Raw genomic sequence first — 17,730 nt, 5'->3', positions numbered from 1 at the left:
CACGGTAATGTAAATGCCGTGTGGCTAGGGCCTCCCGTCGGGTAGACCGTTCGCCGGGTGCAAGTCTTTCCATTTGAGGCCACTTCGGCGACTTGCGCGTCGATGGGGATGAAATGATGATGACTAGGACAACACAACACATCCAGTCCCTGAGCAGAGAAAATCTCCGACCCAGCCGGGAATCGAACCCGGGCCCTTAGGATTGACATTTTGTCGCGCTGACCACTCAGCTACCGGGAACGGAGCCATCTTGCTGCGAGAGAGAGAGAGAGAGAGAGAGAGAGAGGGAGAGAGAGCTTGAAACCTCGGTAATCCATTAGGATAACTGCAAGTACCCCACTGTGCCGTGTTGTTCTGTCTGTTAAGTCGTGCCCGCTTTTTTTCGTAATTCAAAGATCTGGTCACATGGAGGGCAACAGGCAGGTTGGTACCCCACCGCTGTCCAGGGCGTCTACTGATACGTCTGCGGCCTGGTATCGACTGGAATAGAATTGTCTTCAGTGATGAATCCCGCTTCGAACTGAGCCCCTATGACAGCAAAGATGTGGGAGACGTCTCGGTTAGCGGTGGGACCACCAACCTGATTGTCACCGGCAATACGGCCCAACAACCTGAAGAGAGTGCGTTTAATTTCATAGCAGGACCCCACTGGCGATTTTTTTTTTGTCATCCGCGACACACTTACAGCACAGATGTACGTCGACGATATTCTACGCCCCGTTTTGTTGCCCTTCATGGCAAGATATCTTGGGCCTACATTTCAGCAAGATAATGCCCGCCCCCACACAAGACGAGTGTTTCTACCGCTTGTCTTCGTGCTTGCCAAGCTCTACCTTGGCCAGCAAATTCGCCGTACCTCTCCCCAATTGAGAACATTTGGAATATTATGAGCAAAGCCCTCCAACCAGCTTGGGATTTTGACGACCTAACTCGCCAGATGGACAGAATTTGTCACGATATCCCTCAGGAGGACATACAAGAACTCTGTTAATCAATTCCAACCAGAGTAACCAATGTGTTAAGCATGAGATTTTCACTCTGCAGCGTAGTGTGCGCTGATATGAAACTAGGAGAACATCCAAGAACTCTGTTAATCAATTCCAACCAGAGTAACCAACGTGTTCAGAATGAGATTTTCACTCTGCAGCGGAGTGTACGCTGATATGGAAACTTCCTGCAGATTAAAACTGTGTGCCGGACCGAGACTCGAACTCGGGGCCTTTGCCTTTCGAGGGCAAGTGCTCTACCAACGGAGGTGCCCAAGCAAGACCGACGACCCGTCCTAACAGCTTCTATACTGCTCAGTTAATAGAACACTTGACCACGAAAGGCAAAGGTCCCGAATTCGAGTCTCGGTCCGGCACACAGTTTTAATCTGCCAGGAAGTTTCATATCAGCACACACTCCGCTGCAGAGTGAAAATTTCATTCTGGGAACATCCCCTGGGCTGTGGCTAAGCCACGTCCCCGCAATATCCTTTCTTCCAGGAGTGGTAGCTCTGCAAGGTTCGCAGAAGAGCTTCTGTGAAGTTTGGAAGGTAGGAGACGAGGTACTGGCAGAATTGAAGCTGTGAGGATGGGTCGTGAGTCGTGCTTGGGTAGCAATGTTGGTAGAGCACTTGACCACTAGAGGCAAAGGTCGCGAGTTCGAGTCTGGGTCCGACACACAGTTTTAATCTGGCAGTAAGTTTCAACCAATGTGTTATTGAGTTGCTCAGTTTGAGAAGCTCTTTCTCTTGAGTAACTCATCCAATACTTTCGTAATGAGTATTTCTGTTGTCTTAGAGTGTATTTAGACAGTTCACCCATCCCGGAAATCGAGGATCTCGACGATTTTTGCCTGTTATCGATATCGATAGTGGAAAGCTATTGGCTCTGGGAATTAAAAGATCGTACCAGTATCTAGAGTAGTTCATGAGACTAGCCCGGACATACAATAAGAAGCGACCAGGGGTTTCCTTTTGTGTATGAAGAGAGAAAAGATTCAATGAAATATTTTTGTTTACTTACTAAAACATGACTGCTACTTGTACGAGTACATTGAAGAGCCAAAGAAAGTGGTACACCTGGCTAATATCGTGAAGGGCCTCGTGAGCACGCAGAAGTGTCGCAACACAACGTGACATGGACTCGACTAACATCACAAGTAATGCTGGAGGGAACTGACACCATGAATCCTGCAGGGCTGTCCATAAATCCGTAACAGTACGATGGGGCTGAGACCACTTCTGAACACCGCATTGCAAGGCATCCCAGATATGCTCAATGTTGTTTATGTCTCGGGAGTTTGGAGGCCAGCGGAAGTGTTTAATCTCCGAAGAGTGTTCCTGGAGCCATTCTAGCAATTCTGGACCTGTGGGGTGTCCCTTTGTCCTTCTGGAAACGCCCAAGTCCGTCGAAATGCACAATGGACATAAATGGGTGCAGGTGATCACACAGGATGCTTATGTACGTGTGACCTGTCAGGGTCGTGTCTGGACGCATCAGATGTCTCATATCAGTCCTACTGCACGCGCTTCACACCATTACAGAGCCTCCACCAGGTTGAACCGCTCCCTGCAGACAAGTATGGTCCACGGATTCAAGAGGTTGTATCCATACCCGTACTGAGCCATCCGCTCGATACAATTTGAAAGAGTCTTGTCCGACCAGGCAACATGTTTCAAGTCGTCAGCGGCGCAATGACGGTGTTGACGGACCCAGGCGAGGCGTAAAAATTTATGTCGTGCAGTCATCAAGGGTACACGAGAGGACTTTCGGTTCTGAAAGCACATATCGATGATGTTTCGTTGTAAGGTTCGCACGCTGACACTTGTCGATGGCGCAGCATTGAAAGGTGCAGCAGTTTACGGAAGGGTTGCACTTCTATCACGGTGAACGATGCTCTTCAGTCGTCGTTGGTCTCGTCCTTGCAGGATCTTTTTCCGGAGGCAGCGATGTCGGAGACTTGATGTTTTACCGGATTCCTGATATTCACGGTACACCCGTGTAATGGTCGTATGGGAAAATTCCAACATCAACGCTGCCTTCCAGATGCTGTGCCCCATCGCTTGGGCGCCGACTATAACACCACTTTCAAACGAACCTAAATCTTGGTAACCTGCTATTGAAACAGCTGTAATCGATGTGCCAACTCCGCCAGACACTTGTTGTCTTATATAGCCGTTGCGACCGCAGCGCCGTGTTCTACCTGTTCACATATCTCTGTATTTGAATACGCATGAATATACCACTTTCTTTGGCGCTTCAGTGTGTCTGCAAAAGTACGTTAATTACAGTACTGCCCATTAAAATTGCTACACCGAGAAGAAATGCAGATGATAAACGGGTATTCATTGGACAAATATATTATACTACAACTGAAATGTGATTACATTTTCACGCAATTTGGGTGCATAGATCCTGAGAAATTAGTACCGAGAACAATCACCTCTGGCCGCAATAACGGCCTTGATACGCCTGGGCATTGAGTCAAACAGAGCTTGGATGGCGTGTACAGGTACAGCTGCCCATGCAGCTTCAACACGATACCACACTTCATGAAGAGTAGCGACTGGCGTATTGTGACGAGCCAGTTGCTCGGCCACCATCGACCAGACGTTTTCAATTGGCAAGAGATCTGGAGAATGTGCTGGCCAGGGCAGCAGTCGAACATTTTCTGTATCCAGAAAGGCCCGTACAGGACCTGCAACATGCGGTCGTGCATTATCCTGCTGAACTGTGGGACTTGGCAGGGATCGAATGAAGGGTAGAGCCACGGATCGTAACACATCTGAAATGTAACGTCCACTGTTCAAAGTGCCGTTACTGCGAATAAGAGATGACCGAGACGTGTAACCAATTGCACCCCATACCATCATGCGGAGTGATACGCCAGTATGGCGATGGTGAATACACGCTTCCAATGTGCATTCACCGCGATGTCGCCAAACACGGATACGATCATCGTGATGCTGTAAACAGAACCTGGATTCATCCGGAAAAATGACGTTTTGCCATTCGTGCACCCAGGTTAGTCGTTGAGTACACCATCGCAGGTGCTCCTGTATGTGATGCAATGTCGAGGGTAACCGCAGCCACGGTCTCCGAGCTGATAGTCCATGCCGCTGCAAACGTCGTCGAACTGTTCGTGCAGATGGTTGTTGTCTTGCAAACGTCCCCATCTGTTGACTCAGGGATCGAGACGTGGCTGCACGATCCGTTACAGACATGCGGATAAGATGCCTGTCATCTTTACTGCTAGTGATACGAGGCCGTTGGGATCCAGCATGGCGTTCCGTATTACCCTCCTGAACCCACCGATTCCATATTCTGCTAACAGTCGTTGGATCTCGACTAACGCGAGCAGCAATGTCGCGATACGATAAACCGCAATCGCGATAGGCTACAATCCGACCTTTATCAAATTCCGAAACGTGATGGTGCGTATTTCTCCTCCTTACACGAGGCATCACAACAACGTTTCACCAGGCAACGCCGGTCAACTGCTGCTTGTGTTTGAGAAATCGGCTGGAAACTTTCCTCATGTCAGCACGTTGTATATGTCGCCACCGGCGCCAGCGTTGTGTGAATGCCCTGAAAAACTAAACATTTGCATATCACAGCATCTTCTTCCTGCCGGTTAAATTTCGCGTCTGTTGCACCTCATGTTCGTAGTGTAGCAATTTTAATGGCCAATAGTGTAGTTATGAAAAATTGGAAGCTGAGATATAAAAAACTTTGCTGGATATGGAGACACAAAATTTGATAATGTAGCATTGGCAGCTTAAGACCAACAACCATCCCTTCGGAAGAGCATTGCGAACCGTGCCTTTACGCACTGAATTACAACAACAACACGCAGAGGTGTGAGAATGAGAGCAGGACTGTTGTGGTTGCAAGTAGGAAAGTCGTCGGTGCATTAGCGGCGCTTCACAGCTGCCGCGTGGCTTTTGAGACGCGTTTAGCGTATACTGCGAGGCGTCGGCCGCTTTATGGCTGTGATACAAGGCGAGCTTTTGAGATCCGCTCTGCGATGGGAGAGGGGAGGGGGTGTGGAAGAAATGTGAGAGACTAAACGGCGGTGCAGGCTGCAATCGTCTGGAAGGGTGGGAGGGAGTGAGGGGGGGAGGGGGGGAGGGGGGGAGGGAGTGAGGGAGGGAGGGAGAGGGTGGGAGGGAGAGAGAGAGGGAGAGAGAGCGGTAATCCATTAGAAGGAGAGCAAGTGCTTGGCTGCCGCGATGTTCCGCCGCGTTACGCGCCTTGCCGGGCAGCAGCGTCGGCCAGGAGCGGCTCGCCTGTTTAATATTTCCGCTGCAACGGGCGAGCACAATGGGACGCCCGCGGACAGCCGCCTCCCGCTGCAGGGCGCTGACTGCTGACGCGGCGTCATACCGCCGAGTGGCGCTCCATCAGCCGCCAGTCAGCGGAGGGGACAGCTGCTGACTCTCGCTGACTCGCTTACCGTTCTAGCGGGTTCTAGAGTCGTCTCTACAGACGAGTACCGCGGCGTGGAGGGGTGTTCAACAAGTCGGAGGGGTACAAAGAACCCCAGGTTCTCAGCTTGCCCTTTTCTCACTTGATATACTCAGAACTAAGGGTGAAGGTTCAAAAGGCTCTGAGCACTATGGGACTTAACATCTATGGTCATCAGTCCCCTAGAACTCAGAACTCCCTAGAACTCAGAACTACTTAAACCTAACTAACCTAAGGACATCACACAACACCCAGTCATCACGAGTCAGAGAAAATCCCTGACCCCGCCCGGAATCGAACCCGGGAACCCGGTCGCGGGAAGCGAGAACGCTACCGCACGACCACGAGCTGCGGACAACTAAGGCTGAAGGGCAACAGGCAGATTCCAAATTTTTAGATACCCGGAAAGCATTTGACACGTTGCCCCATTCTAGGCTGTTGACGAAAGTACGACATATGGAACAAGTTCACAGGTATATGAGTGGCTCGAAGACTTCATAAACAATAGAAGCCAGTATGTTTTACTCAGTCCGTAGCTCGTGGTCGTGCGGTAGCGTTCTCGCTTCCCGCGACCGGGTTGCCAGGTTCGATTCCCGGCAGGGTCAGGGATTTTCCTTGCCTCGTGATGACTGGGTGTTGTATGATGTCCTAAGGTTAGTTAGGTTTAAGTAGTTCTAAGTTCTAGGTGACTGATGACTATAGGTGTTAAGTCCCATAGTGCTCAGAGCCATTTGAACCATTTTTTTTATTGTTGTTGTACTCAGTAACGAGTGTTCAAAATGTGCAAATGTGTGTGAAATCTTATCGGACTTAACTGCTAAGGTCATCAGTCCCTAAGCTTACACACTACTTAACGTAAATTATCCTAAGGACAAACACACACACCCATGCCCGATGGAGGACTCGAACCTCCACGGGATCAGCTGCACAGTCCATGGCTGCAGCGGATGAGACCGGTCGGCTCATCCGGCGCAGCGACGAGTGTTCATCAGAGACAAGTTTCGTCAGGGTGCCCCGTGGAAGAGTGGTAGGACCGCTGTTGTTCTTTATATACATAAATGATTTGAAGGACAGGGTGGGCAGCAATCTGCGGTTGTTTGCTGATGATGCCGTGGTGTACGGTAAGGTGTCGAAGTAGAGTGACTGTAGGAAGATACAAAACGTCTTAGACAGAATATCCAGTTTGTGTGACGAATGGCGATTAGCGCTAAACGTGGAAAAATAGAAGTTAATGCGCATGAGTAGAAAGATCAAACCAGTAATGTTCGGATACTGTATTACTAGTGTCCTGAAATGAAATGACCGTACGGCATCTGCCGGCCGAAGTGGCCGTGCGGTTAAAGGCGCTGCAGTCTGGAACCGCAAGACCGCTACGGTCGCAGGTTCGAATCCTGCCTCGGGCATGGATGTTTGTGATGTCCTTAGGTTAGTTAGGTTTAACTAGTTCTAAGTTCTAGGGGACTAATGACCTCGGCAGTTGAGTCCCATAGTGCTCAGAGCCCGTACGGCATCATTGGCCGGGAGGCCTCTATGCGGGGAAGTTCGGCCGCCCAGTGCAAGTCTTATTACATTCGACGCCACATTGGGCGACTTGCGCGCCGGTGATGAGGATGAAATAATGATGAGGACAACACAACACCGAGTTCCCGAGCAGTGAAAATCTGCAACCTGGCCGGGAATCGAACCCGGGCCCGCTTGCATGGAAGGCGAGCACGTTACCGCCCAGCTCTTTTTTTCTTTTTTTTTTTTTAATAATAGGACCCACAAATATTGGCAATACCACTGATTATAGCAGTATTATTAGAAGCTGTAGTCAAAGTTGTTACAATAACACTACTCGCAGCAGGTAACAAATATAGTAGTTCCATTCGCATTGTTTTTTCTCCCTCTAGTTATGGAAGTTTGGCAGGCTGTTGCCGAAGCTTGCTTTTTTTTTTGTTTTTATTGAACCAATATTCCAGTAGGTTACTAGCGGGACGTAGGGGTTTTCCAATGAGAAACAGTTTCAACTAACTAAACTCTGTTATCCTGTTGAGTGACAGAAAAGGAAGAACTGACTTAGAAAGGAAACAGATGCCATGGGAAAATTCAAGTACAGTGTCATGTAAGTAGCAGTGATAGTACCACAAATAGATGTATATAAGGAAAACGCGTGGGCAATGAGCGGAGTCACGAGGACAGAGGCGGTTGCTCAGCGGCGAGTTGAGAGCGGACCTCTTTTTTTTTTGTTTTTTTTTAGTTTTTTCAAAGCTAAACTCAAATTTCTTTTTCCTTTAAGAACAAATTGTGAGGAATAAATAAGGAAAATTTTTTTTCCAAAAGAAAACAAAAACTCCAATTTTACTGGTTTCTCTGTCCAGTAAACTAAAATGAGTCTCCTTCGTCTTGTTGGCGAAGAAGCAATCTTTTGGAACAAAAAAAAGTTTCTCAAAGCCAAAATAAAATTTCTTTTTCCTTTAAGAACAAATTATGAGGAATAAATAAGGAAAAGCTTTTTAAGTCGTCGTGCGACTTGTAGTTAAAGTCCAGTTCTTACAGGAGCTCCTGAAGTGTATCCGCCTACAGCATGCCAGCTCGTCCAAACGTGTCTTCTCATGGCGTAGGCGTGGGTTCTGGGTAGATCTATTCGGTTCGATTTATACAGTTTTCAGCTTCTCGGGGCTTGGACGTTTCAGCTACTAGGTGGGTCATCGAAAGTGCTCCGTAAGAAATTGGAAAAATATTGTTTATAGCGTGGGTTGCGTGTCAGGACGCAGTGTCGTTCGTTGAGATAAGTCCAATATCCTAGCGTAGACTTGTCGCCAGAAGTAAAAGGATAGCTGGATCGTGTGGTAAGCAGGCGGACTACTAGTGTACTGCTTGACACAGTCACGTCGTTTAAATGTCTGGGCGTAACGTTGCAAAGTGACAAGAGGTGGAACGAGCATGTGATAACTGTGGTAGGGAAGGGGAATGGTCGACTTCGGTCTATTGGGAGAATTTTAGGACAGAGTGGTTCACCTGTAAAGGAGAGCGCATATAGGACGCTGGTGCGACCAGTTCGTGAGTACTACTGGAGTGTTTGGGATCCGTACCAGGTCGGACTGAAGGAAGGCATCGAAGAAATTCAGAGGCGGGCTGCTAGATTTTTTACCGATGGGTTCGAACAACACCGAAGTGTTACAGAGATGCTTCGAGAACTCAAGCTGGAATTCCTGGAGGGAAGGCGACGTTCTTTCCGAGAAACACTACTGAGAAAATTTAGAAAACCGGCATTTGAAGCCAAATGTCGAACGTTTCTACTACCGGCGACATTCATTTGCGCGAAGGACCACGAAGACAAGATGCGAGAAATTACGGGGTGGGGATCCAGACAGTCGCTTTTCTCTCGCTCTTTTGCTAGTGGAACAGGATAGGAAATGACAAGTAGTGGTGCAAGGTAACCTCCGCTACGCACCGTACGGTGGCTTGCTGAGTATATACAGGGTGTTTCAAAAATGACCGGTATATTTCAAACGGCAATAAAAACTAAACGAGCAGCGATAGAAACACACCGTTTGTTGCAATATGCTTGGGACAACAGTACATTTTCAGGCAGACAAACTTTCGAAATTACAGTAGTTACAATTTTCAACCACAGATGGCGCTGCAAGTGATGTGAAAGATATAGAAGACAACGCAGTCAGTGGGTGCGCCATTCTGTACGTCGTCTTTCTGCTGTAAGCGTGTGCTGTTCACAACGTGCAAGTGTGCTGTAGACAACATGGTTTATTCCTTAGAACAAAGGATTTTTCTGGTGTTGGAATTCCACCGCCTAGAACACAGTGTTGTTGCAACAAGACGAAGTTTTCAACGGAGGTTTAATGTAACCAAAGGACCGAAAAGCGATACAATAAAGGATCTGTTTGAAAAATTTCAACGGACTGGGAACGTGACGGATGAACGTGCTGGAAAGGTAGGGCGACCGTGTACGGCAACCACAGAGGGCAACGCGCAGTTAGTGCAGCAGGTGATCCAACAGTGGCCTCGGGTTTCCGTTCGCCGTGTTGCAGCTGCGGTCCAAATGACGCCAACGTCCACGTATCGTCTCATGCGCCAGAGTTTACACCTCTATCCATACAAAATTCAAACGCGGCAACCCCTCAGCGCCGCTACCATTGCTGCACGAGAGACATTCGCTAACGATATAGTGCACAGGATTGATGACGGCGATATGCATGTGGGCAGCATTTGGTTTACTGACGCAGCTTATTTTTACCTGGACGGCTTCGTCAATAAACAGAACTGGCGCATATGGGGAACCGAAAAGCCCCATGTTGCAGTCCCATCGTCCCTGCATCCTCAAAAAGTACTGGTCTGGGCCGCCATTTCTTCCAAAGGAATCATTGGCCCATTTTTCAGATCCGAAACGATTACTGCATCACGCTATCTGGCCATTCTTCGTGAATTTGTGGCGGTACAAACTGCCTTAGACGACACTGCGAACACCTCGTGGTTTATGCAAGATGGTGCCCGGCCACATCGCACGGCCGACGTCTTTAATTTCCTGAATGAATATTTCGATGATCGTGTGATTGCTTTGGGCTATCTGAAACATACAGGAGGCGGCGTGGATTGGCCTCCCTATTCGCCAGACATGAACCCCTGTGACTTCTTTCTGTGGGGACACTTGAAAGACCAGGTGTACCGCCAGAATCCAGAAACAATTGAACAGCTGAAGCAGTACATCTCATCTGCATGTGACGCCATTCCGCCAGACACGTTGTCAAAGGTTTCGGGTAATTTCATTCAGAGACTACGCCATATTATTGCTACGCATGGTGGATATGTGGAAAATATCGTACTATAGAGTTTCCCAGACCGCAGCGCCATCTGTTGTTGAAAATTGTAACTACTGTAATTTCTAAAGTTTGTCTGCCTGAAAATGTACTGTTGTCCCAAGCATATTGCAACAAACGGTGTATTTCTATCGCTGCTCGTTTAGTTTTTATTGCCGTTTCAAATATACCGGTCATTTTTGAAACACCCTGTAGATGTAGATGTAGACAGAAGTTTACGGCAACTGAATGTTTGTCAATAAAAAAATTAACCTCTACATGACTACCCTGAATTCACACTTACGTGCTTGGAAGATGGTTATAGCGTGTAACATGGCAGCGTGTAATGCAGCTATGGTCGTGCGTGCGAAAGCAGCTCGGAAAACTAAAGTTCTTCCACACGGAGGGCACCCTCTCCTTCATCACGACAATGACCGACCACGTCTGAGACAATCCGCGCCTTGGGTCACTATCATGGATCATTCTCCATGACAAGCGGAGTGGCCGCGCGGTTTGAGGCGCCATGTCACGGATTGCGCGGCCCCTCTCACTGGATGTTCGAGTCCTCCCCCATGCGCGTGTGTTGTTCTTAGCATAAGTTAGTTTAACTACTGTCTATGTCTTGGTCCTTTAGGAATTCACACATTTAGAATTGTTCTCCATACAGTCCCGACTCGGAGGCATCTGTTTCCAAAATTCTAAACTGGTACAAGCAGCGGATATGTATGGTTGATAGAATTAAAAACTCCGGCAACAAAGTCAAACATTCTACATTATCTGTATCAAAAAACTGCTCTCTCGATGGCAGAAATTTGTTCGTCCGCACAGTGTCTATGTGGAGATATAAATATGTAGACATGCAGAAGAAAGACGTAGAATGTTATAAACGTTTGTTTTATTTAAAAAGCTTTAAGACTTTTCACATACAAAAATTTCGGACGAATTAGTTCTCAGCAACACCTCGTACTTACAGCTTACACGTTTAGAATAAGGTTCGAAGATTTAAGACAAAAAAATCTGTAAATTTAAAGCTGCCCATAGAGGGTGAAGAGACTTCTAGATCGCTAAATGCGGATTCTCAGTACACCAAATTCGTCAGTTTTCCTTACTCACGAACCCATCGAAATGAAAGTGGGCTTCGTCGCTAAACCGAACCATATTCACATCAAAGTCCTGTTCGTCAATTCTGTGGACAACAGTGTTGGTGAAATTCAACCATTGTTCCATGGCCCTGGGTCTATCAGTTTTGTATGGGAAGAGATGCAGGTCTTCAGCAACAATTAGTCGCAGTGTCTTCTGATTGAGTCCCTCCTCTTGTGCAGCTCGTCTGATCAACTTCCTGGGGCTGGTATGAAACAGAACTCATGTCTTCTCGACGTTTTCAGGCGTTTTCAGCCCTTTTTGACGACCAACATTGCCAACACTGACATCACGTACACTACCCGTTCTCTCAAACTTGCGAAACAAATTCTTGATTGTTAGTGCACTCGATCGAAAATTTTCTTTCAGCCGCAGTTGGGCTGTCATTGCTCTCATAGTAGTCTTCACAAGCGTTATACACTGTGGCACGCTGTGGCGTGGTATTTTCATGTGCAAATGGCTGACAACAAGAAGTCGTGTGCGCATAGGCATACTAATTCCCATCATGCCCCGCGGCCAATCGTGCAGTTTGAACGTCTTAACGCAAACCGTTCAGAAGTTATTACGATGTTATTTCATATACACTGAAGCGCCAAAGAAACTGGTAAAGCCATGCGTATTCAAATACAGAGATGTGCAAACAGCAGAATAAGGCGCTGCGGACCGCAACACCTATATAAGACGACAAGTATCTGGCGCAGTTGTTAGATCGGTTACTGCTGCTACAGTGGTAGCTTATCGAGATTTAAGTGAGTTTGAACGTGGCGTTATAGTTGGCGCACGAGCGATGGGACGCAGCACAGCGATGAAGTGGGGATTTTGCCATATGACTATTTCACGAGTGTACCGTGAATATGAGGACTCCGGTAAAACGTCAAATCTCTGACATCGCTGGGGCTGGAAAAAGAACCTGCAAGAACGTGACCAACGACGACTGAAGAGAATCGTTCAACGTGCCAATTGCGCAACTCATCCACCAATTGAAGCAGATTTCAATGCTGGGCCATCAACAAGTGCCAGCATGCGAACCATTCAACGGAACATCATCGATATGGGCTTTCGGAGCGGAATTCCCACTCGTAACCGTTGATTACTGCACGACACACAGCATTACGCCTCACCTGGGCTCGTCAACACCGACAATGGACTCTTGATGACTGGAAACAAGTTTCCTGGTCGGATAAGTGTGTGTGTGTTAAATCTTAAGGGACTTAACTGCCAAGGTCATTAGTCCCTAAGCTTACACACTACCTAACCTAAATTATCCTAAGGACAAACACTCACACCCATGCCCAAGGGAGGACTCGAACCTCCGCCGGGAGCAGCCGCACAGTCCATGACTGCAGCGCCCAAGACCGCTCGGCTAATCCCGCGCGGCGGTCGGACAAGTCTCGTTTCAAATAGTATCGAGCGGATGGGCATGCACGGGTATAGAGACAACCTCACGAATCCATGGGCCCTGCAGGGGACTGTTCGAAGCTGGTTGAGGCTCTGTAATGGTGTGGGGTGTGTGCAGTTGGAGTGAACATGGGACCCCTGATACATCTAGATACGACTCTGACAGGTGACAAGTACGTATGCATCCTGTCTGACCACCTGTATCCGTGCATGTCGATTGTGCATTGTCCGCAGCTCGTGGTCGTGCGGTAGCGTTCTCTCTTCCCGCGCCCAGGTTCCCGGATTCGATTCACGGCGGGGTCAGGGATTTTCTCTGCCTTGTGTTGCTGGGTGTTGTGTGATGTCCATAGGTTAGTTGGGTTTAAGTAGTTCTAAGTTCTAGGGGACTGATGACCATAGCTGTTAAGTCCCATAGTGCTCAGAGCAATTTGAACCATTTGATTGTGCATTGCGACGGACTTGGACGATACCAGCAGGCCAATGCGACCCCTATACGTACAGAATTGCTACAGAGTGGCTCCAGGAACTCTTTCTGACTTAAAACACTTCAGTTGACCACCATACTCCACAAACATGAACATTATTAAACATATTTGGGATGCCTTGCAGCTCCACCCCCTCATACTCTTATGGATATATGGACAGCCCTGAAGGATTCATGGTGTGAATTCCCGCCAGCACTACTTCACCCATTAGTCGAGTCCAAGTCACGTTGTGATGCGGCACTTCTGCGTGGTCACGGGGATCTTACACGATATTAAGCAGTTTGTTTGGCTCTACAGTGTAGTTCAATAATTGTCGCTCTGTATACATGAACGTTCCAGATCTCCTATTGAACCACTGGGCCGGCCGGAGTGACCGAGCGGTTCTAGGCGCTTTAGTCTGGAACCGCGCGACCGCTACGGTCGCAGGTTCGAATCCTGCCTCGGGCGTGGATGTCTGTGATGTCCTTAGGTTAGTTAGGCTTGAGTAGTTCTAAGTTCTAGGGGACTGATGACCTCAGATGTTACGTCCCATAGTGCTCTGAGCCATCTGAACAATTTGAAACCACTGGATGTAATTCAAGCAAACATGGTACACATATCCATTACCATCTGGATATCATCAATCTACCTATCAAGAGGAGTGGGAATGTGGGGATTAAAGATCAGTGTAGCTCATGACGCGTATGAGAATGAGAGTACTCAGTGCCTCGGAAAAAAACTTTCCACATAATTCAAACCCTTACGAAACTTTTTGTCGGTGATAACCCCCACAAAATGAAGAAAGCAAAAAGTTTATCGTTCACTGCATTTTCGCTGTTCATGCAGTAAAACTGAAACGTGAAGTTTTAATTTATCCCGGCCGGGGTTGCCGAGCGGTTCTAGGCGCTACTGTCTGGAACCGCGCGACCGCTATGGTCGGAGGCTCGAATCCTGCCTCGGGCATGGATGTGTGTGATGTTCTTAGGTTACTTAGGTTTAAGTAGTTCTAAGTTCTAGGGGACTGATGACCTCAGCAGTTAAGTCCCATAGTGCTCAGAGCCATTTAATTTATTATTTCTTTTCTAATAACTGTATTCACCTCTCATTTTGCAGACAGTGTTTTTTTTAAATAATCTTTATTTCATAACATAATGATAATTAAACAACATTGACCCACCACCTTAGTGATTAGTGGGTCCTATATTTCTACTTTTTTATACAATAGCAGCTTCTACATTTTACTTAACTACAGACAGTTCTACGATTATTACTAGGCAGACTACTTCTTATTTTACTAGTTAGCATAATTCCTAGTTACTACAAAAGGTTAGTACTAACTGGCTGCAGCGTTACAGTTGTGGCAGTGTTAGTATAAACCTACTTAAATGCCTTGCTCATAGAGCTAATCCCTATGAGCGTGCCCCTGGCACAGGGCAGGCAAGGGATAGTTTATCGCTGCAGGTTCCTAATTTACTATCCTATTCTAATTGACTAAATCTACTTCCTATTCTACGTCATAATCAGTGCGTTGTCTCTATTCGGTATCACCCCAGTCCCCCTGGTCCTGCACGTGGCGGATCCCAACTGTAAGTCGACCTATCTACGAACAGGCGGTATGGGATTGGGGCAGTGGTCGCAATCGGTGATTTCTATTTAACTATGCATGAAGGTCTCTCAAAAAGGTTTTCAATACTTTTTGTGATACCTCGTTTGCTAGCGTATTCAGTCTCTGAAAGGTCTCCTCTTGTCTTAAAAGGTCATAGGTATTTGTATTTGGTAGTTGTCGTCTCAAAGTCCCGGCTACGTCATCGAAAAGGGGGCACTCGTAAACCACATGGTCAGGAGTACCCTCCAGTGCGCCACAGTCGCACGCGGGCGTCGCCCTTTTCCCAAACCGATTTAGATAAGTCGGATATGGGCCATGACCGGTGAGAAAGTGGAACATCCCCCGAGTTGGCTCGAAATACTTCATTTTTAATCTTTCCTTGACATCCGGTAGGAACTGAAAGGTTCTTCTACCAGTTTCGTCCGACTCCCATATCTCCTGCTATAGATCTACCCCCCTTTCCCTTATCTCCCCTTTTTCCCTGACTGGTGCCCCCATAATTTCCTGCAGACAGTATTCGCGTGTAGCAGTGCAGTGATTGTGCCAGCTAAACGATATCATAGTGCAACACACAGTTCAGGAGATATGACGCCGTAAACACGAGGATGCGCGAAAGACTGCCGCATCATACATGGCGTTTAAATTTATTGCTTCGTTTGTAGTAACTCTATAAGCAACAATTTTCGCAGACGGTATCCACATATGCCACTGGACTACCTGCAAAGTTGTATCATTGTACAACACATAGTTCAGGAGATATAACGTCATAAAAATTAAGCTGTGTGGAAATGAAACTGCAGGGCAAAATTCGTTAGAGTTACAGCTGAAATATTGCGTAAAATTACGCGAAAATATATTACGTAAACGTGAAATATGCTTGACATGAGGATACGTGGACGAATCAACGTGTAAAAAACTCGTCCTGGAACGGTTTCAACCAAATTAATGCGCGCTATCGAACACAGTAGGATGTCGGCACCAGGGCTTGGAGTCCTTAACCGCCTCTTGAATCGATCGTAAAGCAGGGTCCGAGTCGCTCTGACAGCACAATTACTCAGGGCCCCTTGTCCTTGGTTGTCTCTCATTGTGTGTAAAGCAGGAACACGTGTACTAAAAGTCAAGGGCTACGGCTGGCTCTCTAGTCAACTAGATCGGTCTGGAGCGAGCCGGTGGCTTCCTCACACCAACTGGAAAACTTCCGGCGGTGTGTGTGTGTGTGTGTGTGTGTGTGTAAGGAATCGCGAGCGAGCAGCAATCAGCTGGATTGCGCCGCTACTGGGGACCGGAGCTCAGCTGCAAAGTGGACAGTGTTACTGGTGGTAGGGCGGGATGGTGGGTGGGGGGGGGGGGGGGGGGGCGGAAGGCTGACGACTGTCACGTGACGCCTAGTGAGGAGGTGGAGGGGGTTTCCTCTCACGCGGCTGCGACGCCACATTCGCGCTCCTTCTTGACACCACCTTCTCCTGATGTTTCAAACGCACTACACCAGGTAGCCACCAAACTCGTGTACCTAATCAACCTATATTTATACACTTCCACTGGACTATTTTATTTCAACACGGCTACCTAGTTCAGCGGTTAAGTAGGAGAGCGTATTATACAGGGTGGTCGATTGCTTATGACCGGGCCAAATATCTCACGAAATAAGCGTCAAACGAAAAAACTACAAAGAACGAAACTTGTCTAGCTTGAAGGGGGAAACCAGATGTCGCTATGGGTGGCCCGCTAGATGGCGCTGTCATAGGTCAAACGGATATCAACTGCGTGTTTTTAAATAGGAACCCCCATTTTTTATTGTATATTCGTGTAGTACGTAAGGAAATATGAATGTTTTAGTTGACCCAATTTTTTCGCTTTCTGATAGATGCCGCTGTAACAGTCACAAACATATGGCTCACAATTTTAGACGAACAGTTGGCAACAGGTAGGTTTTTTAAATTAAAATACAGAACGTAGGTACGTTTGAACATTTTGTTTCGGTTGTTCCAATGTGATACGCGTACCTTTGTGAACTTATCATTTCTAAGAACGCATGCTGTTACAGCGTGATTACCTGTAAATACCACATTAATGAAATAAATGCTCAAATTGCTGTCCATCAACCGCAATGCATTTGGCAATACGTGTAGCGACATTCCTCTCAACAGCGAGTAGTTCGCCTTCCGTAATATTCACACATGCATTGACAATGCGCTGACGCATGTTGTCAGGCGTTGTCGGTGGATCTCGATAGCAAATATCCTTCAACTTTCCCCACAGAAAGAAATCCGGGGACGTCAGATCCGGTGAACGTGCGGGCCATGGTATGGTGCTTCGACGACCAATCCACCTGTCATGAAATATGCTATTCAATACCACTTCAACCGCACGCGAGCAATGTGCCGGACATCCATCATGTTGGAAGTACATCGCCATTCTGTCATGCAGTGAAACATCTTGTAGTAACATCGGTATAATATTAAGTAGCAAATCAGCATAAATTGTACCATTTAGATTGCCATCGATAAAATGGGCAAATGCACATAAGAGGGGAGAAACTGTTCTGTTCGAGAAAAGTATTAATGATGTGCTGCTCGACGGATTCACGTCGATTAAATACCTCGGCGTAACATCGTTGAACGAAGTGAAATGGAACGAAGACTTAAGTTCAGTTTTAGGGAAGGCGTATGGTCAGCTTCGGTTTATTTTGGAGAATTCTGGGTAAATGTAGAACATCTATAAAGGAGAGGGCGTACAGAACTCTAGTGCGACCCATTCTGGAGTACTGCTCTAGTGTTTGGGATCTCCACGAGGTCGGATTATAGGAAGACATCGAAGCAGTTCAGAGGCGTGCTGCTAGACATGGTACCATAAGAATGATCGACACGTTAATA

General features: G+C 47.3%; 1 protein-coding gene across 1 annotated transcript in view; it reads right to left on the bottom strand.

Moving 5' to 3' along the window:
* The window catches only part of LOC124552628 (short neuropeptide F), a 596,078-nt gene that overhangs the window by 310,257 nt on the left and 268,091 nt on the right, over positions 1-17,730 (bottom strand). The window lies entirely within an intron of this gene.

Source organism: Schistocerca americana, chromosome 10 (genome assembly GCF_021461395.2).
Source record: "Schistocerca americana isolate TAMUIC-IGC-003095 chromosome 10, iqSchAmer2.1, whole genome shotgun sequence".
NCBI lineage: Eukaryota > Metazoa > Arthropoda > Insecta > Orthoptera > Acrididae > Schistocerca > Schistocerca americana.
Note: the sequence above shows the minus strand (reverse complement) of the source record. Positions and strands in the feature narration are given on the sequence as shown.